The sequence below is a fragment of the Myxocyprinus asiaticus genome, chromosome 37 (assembly GCF_019703515.2).
Source record: "Myxocyprinus asiaticus isolate MX2 ecotype Aquarium Trade chromosome 37, UBuf_Myxa_2, whole genome shotgun sequence".
Taxonomy (NCBI): domain Eukaryota; kingdom Metazoa; phylum Chordata; class Actinopteri; order Cypriniformes; family Catostomidae; genus Myxocyprinus; species Myxocyprinus asiaticus.
The window spans coordinates 26,433,343-26,441,706 of NC_059380.1; positions in this window are offsets into that span (position 1 = coordinate 26,433,343).

Here is an 8,364-nt window from a genome sequence, read left to right on the forward strand (position 1 = left end):
GAGACGTGGCTGTGACATGGCGTGGAGCGGACTCAGGTGTGGAAGACTCGGAAGCCGGAATTGAGATAGGTGGATCCTCTGCAGCAAGTGTCTCTAAAATTACTCCTCCCACGTGCAGTCTCCGGTCTCCGGCAATTCCCTGCACTGGCGTGTTGGTAGTCTGATTCGGTAGATAGATTTCAGGGTCTCATCATCAAAACCAGTGTGGATGGCAACGGTGGAGAAGAAATGGGAGAACTCTCTGATTGATAAGTCCGCCTGGCTTAGTTGAACGAAGTACGCCGCTAGATCCATTTTGTGGTCAGTTGTTCTGTAACGTGAGGAAGGAGGTCACGGGAGGCTGGATCTAGGTGCAGCGAAACATTCTTTAATAAAATAAACAAAGTACAGGATAACGGGTAAAACACAGGAACAAAGAAAACATCCACAGTGGGAAAACGCAGGAAATACACGGGAGGTCAAAACACATAAAACAACTGACCAGGAATAAGCAAACAACAGGGCATTAAATACACAAAGACTAATGAGTGAATGGAACACAGGTGAGAACAATGGGGAACGGCTGGATGTGATCAGAGCAGGGGATTATGTGAAGTGTAGTCCGGGTGGAGGCAAAACACAGGGCAGACAACAGTGAATCGTAACAGTAAGAATGTAATTACAGAGCTCTGTATTGGAATTCTTACTAGTAAGAATGTAATTTTAGAGCTCTTTAATTGCAATTCTTTCTAGTAAGAATGTAATTGCAAAGCTCAATAATTCAATTACTAAGCTCTGCAATTAAACATATCTTTAATGTGACTTTTTTACTAGTAAAAATTCAATTAGAGAGTTCTCTAATTGGATTTCTTACTAGTAAAAATGGAATTACAGAGTTCTCTAATTGGAATTATTACTAGTAAAAATGGAATTACAGATCTCTCTAACTGGAATTCTTACTATAGCAAAAATTTAATTAGAGAGCTCTGTAATTGGAATTCTTACTAGTAATAATTAATTTTCAGAGCTCTGTTATAAAAAATTAATGGGAATCAATAAAAACATACAACAAGTAAACATTCAGATAGAGAGCTCTCAGACTGGTATTCTTACTAGTTAAAATTCAATTAGAGAGCTCTGTAATTGGAATTCTTACTAGCAAAAATTTAATTAGAGAGCTCTGTAATTGGAATTCTTGTTAATAATAATTCATTTTCAGAGCTCTGTAATTAAAAATGAATGGGAGTCAATAAAAACATACAACAACTAAACATTCAGATAGAGAGCTCTCTAACTGGTATTCTTACTAGTTAAAATTCAATTAGAGAGCTCTCTAATTGGAATTCTTACTAGTAAAATTTTAATTAGAGAACTCTCTAATTGGAATTCTTACTAGTAAAAATTCAATTCGAGAGCTCCGTAATTGAAAATATTACTAGTAAAAATTCAGTTAGAGAGCTCTTTGATAGGAATTCTTACTAGTAAAAATTCAATTATAGAGCTCTGTAATTGGAGTTCTTACTAGTAAAAATGCAATTATGATGAGTAATGCTGGGAACATTAAAAGATAATTTGGCTTTCCATAGTCTTTGGTTGTCACCATTTTTGTGATTTGTATGTCAAATAATGAGGTTCATGGGCGGTATGGAGTTAATGCGCACATACGGAAATGCGCTACGATATGTAAGTAATTTCAAAATAAATTCATTTCAGTTTTTCAAAATAAAAGCCATTGTACTGGACTTACCTTACAATATTTTTTGAATATTGACTCTGCCCAAGGCAGCTGCCTACATTGCCTGTAGGACGGGCCGGTACTTGCGCAGCAATGGGCTGGCCCACATTACCCAGCGGTCCGCTGGGAAAATGCCCAGTGCTCCCGACGGCCAGTCCGCCCCTGGTCTGCACCCTGCAATATGTCTATAAGACGTTTCCTCTCGGATGTCAATAATATATTCAGCAGATTTCTTTGAGACGTTTATGATTTAGTATTTCATTTAGTATTTGTAAATCTGATCTTTTTAAGGTGTTTAGCAGATGTTAATTAGATTGAGATGCTTTCCATTCGAAAAGATCTGAAACAGTCATCTTGGAGATGTGTGTGTGATGTCTGGGTTGTTAGTTGAGGTTATGAAGTCATGTTTGTTCTTCAGCCAGATCTTAAGAAGAATTTACGGCCAGACCTTAATGTTAATTAAATATCACTTTTAATGTAATTAAATGCTCTTTTAATGTAAATTAATGCATATTTTTAATGCATGTTAACATGTTACTTGAGTGTTCATCTGGATAATCTGGCCCCTGCAAGAAAGTAGTTGATGAGCCCAGCCATATGATATAAAACCCAGAGTTTTAAATAAACATATGTTGTGAACAAAAGCAGTCTCACAGTATCATTTTTTTAGAAAAAAATAAATAAAAATTAATACTAACAAGGAGGGTATCTGCACTTTTTTCTTCCACTTCAAGCACTGCACGAGACTTCTTTTAACTCGACACTGGGTCAATGATATGGGAATAAAACAATCAACATATTGACTTCTAACACCAGTTTTTGTAATGTCTATTCAATGCTTTACTCATCTGCCACAGTAATGTAATGGCAGTTTATGTTCAGATGTTCAGGAAGCACTCTCTGAATACATTTTAATAGAAAGCATCCAAATCCACATCCAGTCTCTAATCAAACATAATCGCTAATCAGCATTTCCTCCCCTTTTTCCTCCGGAAGATGTACTTGATTTGGCAGCACTGGGTATTCGGTGCGGCTGGCCTATGCAGAGGCCTATGAAATTATTCTGCTGCATAATGGAAATGATGAGGCTTTGGCAGCAGAGAAAGGCAGAGAAGGGAGAATGAGGAGAATGAGTGAGCTCTGATGGAATGCAAATGACATCCAGCATAGATGATAAGCAAGCTGAGAGAGTGGAGGGTCAGCACAACAAGCCCGTATCAGTGCCTCTTAAGTTGCTTAGACAGCCCTTGATCCATGCAAAGTTCATGAGGAATGTGAGTAATATAGATGGACAGAGAAAGAGAGAATGGGTAGAAGATTGCAGAAAGGAAAGTGCTCTCCAAAACTAGATTATAAAGATTTCTAATGATGGTTTTGTATGGTTTTTGGCATCATTAAAAACATAGTTGATGCAGTTGCAAAGAGAAGATATTTATATATTTTAAATAATAACTTACTATATGAAAATTAACAAACATTCAAAACATCAAAACCTGTAATCTCAGAATCTTGTTCAATTGGACTGTGTTTTTTTTTTTTTTTTTTTTTTTTCTGGAAACTTTCTGGAGTGTTTTAAGCCAAATCTATTGGATGTTTCTTTACTTTCCTTATAGAAGTTAATGGATAAATATGGCAACCAAGATTTGTTTTCTTCCACATTAAACCATGCCTCTAGAATATGATGCATTGCTGACTGTGTCTTTCAGCAGTAGAGCACCACTAAAAATCCAAAAAAACTGTTATAATTGGGACACTTTCCTCTAGAGACCGCTAAAGCGGACTGATTGTTATTCCCTGTGCTAACTGTTTGCTGCTGTCTTGTTACCCCATGCGTATTTAAGTCCAGTTTTTATCTCCTGTCTTTGCTGAGTCTTTGTATGTTTATTTGTGTTTGTTAGATCTCAATATTTTTTTCTGGATTATGGTTCCATGTATGACCTTGCCTGTCGCTTGGATTTTAATTTTTTTTGGATTTATTAGCTGTAAGATGGACTGTCTTTTGTTTGCTTCAACAAACATGATAACAGGTAGAGTTTTTTTTTTTTTTTTTTTTTTTTTTTGTGGAATTTATCTTCTGAGTGTTGGACTTTTGTTTCTTGCCTCCAGTAAATTACCCATTGACTGTTCTATACTGTCTCTGTGCTTGAATCCTTTACCACCCCAGTTAGCCTAGTGACAGTGTGCTAGGTTATTAACCTCAGTCCTGCACCATGAATGTCGCTGAATGATCTCAGCGTTTCAGGTTGACAAATTCAAACCACTCCAATCAGGTTTAATTAGTACCATGATGCAGCTCATCTGCTTTCTGTGAACTCAGGCTTCCATCCTTAAGATTAGATTACGTGCACATGAATGAGTGACATTTGCAGCACACAACCAATCATGTGAGACTGTGATTCACTTCTCCCAAGAGACTGGGAGACTGCTGAAAGTTGATTATGAAAATAAGAATTTGTTTAAACTATGCACAAGACATTGTTTTAAATATATATATATATATATATATATATATATATATATATATATATATATATATATATATATATATATATATATATATATATATATATATATATATATTTAAAACAATGTCTTGTGCATAGTTTAAACAAATTCTTATTTTCATAATGCATTTACACTGTGTTCTTCATGAAATCATAAAGATTTAAAACACATTATTTACACAGTACAAAGGATGTCTTTAATTGCTTCATAATCTTACAGATATTTACACATGAAGAAACAGTGGCTGCTATGAAAGACCGCTGCAAACAAATTATTAATGTGATTAAAAAAATATATAAAACAGCTGGTATATCCATGTGTAAGTGAATTCATATAGGTCCACAACAAGAACACACAGACTTATTAATTTTAAAAGTTTAAATGTATTTAAAATATAAAACTTGTATATTACAATTGAAAACTTTATATATCATTCAAAACTATTACAAATTTAGTCTACTATTGATTACAAACTAATAGACTATAAAGATGAATATTCTCCCAATGTTTATTTTCCTTTTTCAAAATCTACTAGTTAGTATATCAAAAAGTGTTTTTAGACAAAGGAATAAACTACTTTGTAAATATATATAGGATAATAGGAAACCTAGAATTAGTCTTAAAATTCAAAAGGCTTTGAGGACTAGAATTCCCTAATTTATTAAATTATTATAAAGCTGCCCAAATTCAACCTATACTGATTTGGATGAATGAAGAATCTAAAGTGAAATGGAGGAAGATGGAAATTTATCAGATGGGAGAACCTATTAGAACACTGTTCCTACCCAAACAAAGCAACAAATTTAAATCAATAGATAATATTTGTATTAATATTACTTTTAGAATTTGGTAAAAATGTCATGCCAAATAGATTAGATAATACATTTAAGTTTTGGGCAGATAGAGGTCTGAAAAGATATCACCAACAGTTCACTGATAAAGGAATGAATACCTTTTCAAACCTAGGAAAAAAATATGAACTTCCAAGTTAAAAATTTTTAAATTATTTACAGGTAAGAAGATATTTATTAACAGAAGTTAAAGGTGCAATATGTAACAATTTTCATGTAATGAAAGTGTGTGAATGGCTTGTAACGCAGCTTAAAAAATTAGCCCTTCCCGGACTTCCTAGGATGCCTATTAAAGCCTGGAGACTGATTTTAATGCGAAGGGAGTGGGTTGCTTTTGCCGGGAAAATCCAAAGGATGTAACATTTATGCGCGCTCCCGAAAGCCTTGCCTCAGACAGTAATAGCTTCTCTTCCGCTATTCAACAGCAACAACAAAGTGCAACACTAGGTAACGTTATCTTAGAGATGGAATCCAGCAAATGTCTGGCTCCCAGCACAACACCGACTCCTACACAAACTCTGAGTAAGCCAAAAAACAAAAAAACAACAACAAAAAAAACATTTATCTACTGAATCCCGTCTGGCTAAGCGGGAACGTGATCATGGTTGAGCGAAAACCAGAGTGAACATCAGCAGGGCATTTGATTCCTGGAGGGACCTTGGGGATCAAAACCGACCCTGAATTGGCTTTCTTCTTATTGGACAGGTAAGCTTACATAACTGCAAAGCATGTGAAATATAGTGCCATAAGGATTGATCTGTGTAATTTTAACTAACTTGATCTTGCCTGCTAACGCTGACGAATCGCAAGCTACCTTGCTTCGTAACTTTCAAATAATTTCAACGATCTTCTCTTTATACTAAAAGTCAGGTATACAGGATAATTTTAAGCAAATACGCTGGTTTCTTATTTGTAGTACAACATATGACATACAAAACATACAATAGTGCAACATAACTGCAGTGCAACAGTAAACTGTATGGTATAGTCGGTAGTATGTAGCTGTATGTGTGTATCAGTATGCTATAATTTTAATTATGCTATCTCATCTGTCATCATGATGCCGGTGGATCACATTCAGTCTCTTTGTACATTACGTCATTGTTTTGTCCCTATGGAATGTGTGCACGAGCGCGAGCACAAGCAACAGGCTGCAGTTCACTTAACAGCTACAGGTGTCATTAATAAAAAGGGTTTCTGAATCTTACATACTGCACCTTTAAAGTAAAAGAAATAAAAAAGGAAATGCATTCATTTATAAATTATATAATTGATACAACTAATCCAGTAAAAATGTTAAGTATTTTAAAGAGTGTACTTGAAAGAGATATACAGGATGTAGGTGGGAGGATGAATAAAAAATACAAATTAATTCAGCAAGACAGGGAAGAAATATATAATACATTCTATATTACTCAATCCAGTGTTTGGAGGGAATATGTTTGGAAGATACAAATGAGATTTTGTATAACACCTGTTATTCAAAGTAAAAACAATAGCATGTTAAAAGGGGATTGTTGGAGAAATTGTGGAGAGCAAAAAAAAAAAAAAAAAGGCTCATTACAGTCAAATTCTATACGGGTGCTCTAAATTGACAACTTATTGGAATGAACTGATTAGACAGGTTCATTTAATACTTAACTGCACAATAGAAATACATCCATAAAACCTTATTTCGGGTAAAATGCAATTGTCCTTAAGAAATAAAACTGAACAAAATACATTTAGGGTAATCAGAATAGCAGCTTTGAAACAGATTACAAAACATTGGCTTAAACCAGATCCCCCACAATTTCAAAGATGGAGAGAAACTATTTCAGAAATATACCAAATGGAGAAAGTAACATTTAAAATTAATAATACAAGTCTGGAATGTGAACATAAATTGGATTTGCTTAAAAATATAAATTAATTTAGATAGATTGTTTCCTTCAGATTCTTGATTTTTGAACAAAATTTGTTAAAATACGAGGTATGATGTCCTATCTCATTTAATATTTAAAAAAAGGATGTGATGCCTTAACTTTCTTTCTGCTTAATTTGAAATAAAATATAACATGTAAATGAATGAATTACACATGTTATTTATAGAATATGTTGTTAATGGTTATTTGATGTGGTTATTCACAATCTCTCTTTTTCTCTTTCTTGATGTACAATTTGTACATTGTCTTTAATAAAAAATAAAAAATAAAAAGCATAAAAAAGGCTACTATTGATTAAAGTGAGCACTTGGAATACTGTATGCAAATAATTGGTATGCAATAATAAGACATATTTGTTCTTTTTATAAAAGACGTATTTTGTGTACTGCTTATTGCTTATATTATTATAACTTCAAGTAAAATACTGTATGTTCATCTCGAGTCCATGAAAGAAAGAAGGGGTTTGGGTGGCATTCACCCCTTTCCATAGCTATCTTGAGCTTTTAATATTTTAAAAATGATTATTTTTTTGCAGATATCATATTAATCCACCTTACTGGCTATTTTATAGATAGCCTAATATATTATGTTTATATTTTCAAAGATATTTTTTGCTATGGCTAAAGAGGGTAAATGAAAAGCAATTAAATTTTAAATAAAATACAACACTCTATCTGCTGAAAATCTACATTTAGATTCTCAAATAAATAATTTATCACGAAGAGTCGATTTTGTGGATTTCTACAATTTTATTTGCAAATTATGCTTTAAGAGACACGGGGAGTGACTTGATTGCGTCAGAGATGTAATTTTACATGGCTAGCCACCAAAACCGGCTTCATGGTACAAGCCTCTGGAAGGCATGGCTTAAGTCCTGGCTGTGACACAAACAGTCAAAAAGACACTTGCTTTATTCATCTGATCTTCTTTATACTGTATACTTAAATGTGTTTCTGAACAACTTGTCAAAGGCTGATCTGAGATGTGTTAGTAAGGGATCAGACAGATTCCCAATTTAGTGTTCAGGGCTACAACTGTTTCACATCAGACCAAAAACAGAAGTCTTGCATTCAACATTAAAATATGAATTCATTGAGAGGATATCCAAAAATGTCTTTCTTTCATTACCATGGTGCAGAGCGCTGACCTAAATTCTTAGGGAAATTAAGTGATTAGTATTTTGTAAGGATGCAACAGCAATGATTAATGAGCAACCTGTGTTAACAGTCTGTGATTAATTCATACGCTAATGTCTAACCCAGGATTCTGTGCAGGTTTGACAGTAATGTCTCTGCTCACCTCAGAAATGGGGCCAACTTTCTAGGCAGAGAGAGAAAGAGCGAGAATGAAAAATGCTCCTTTCAGAATT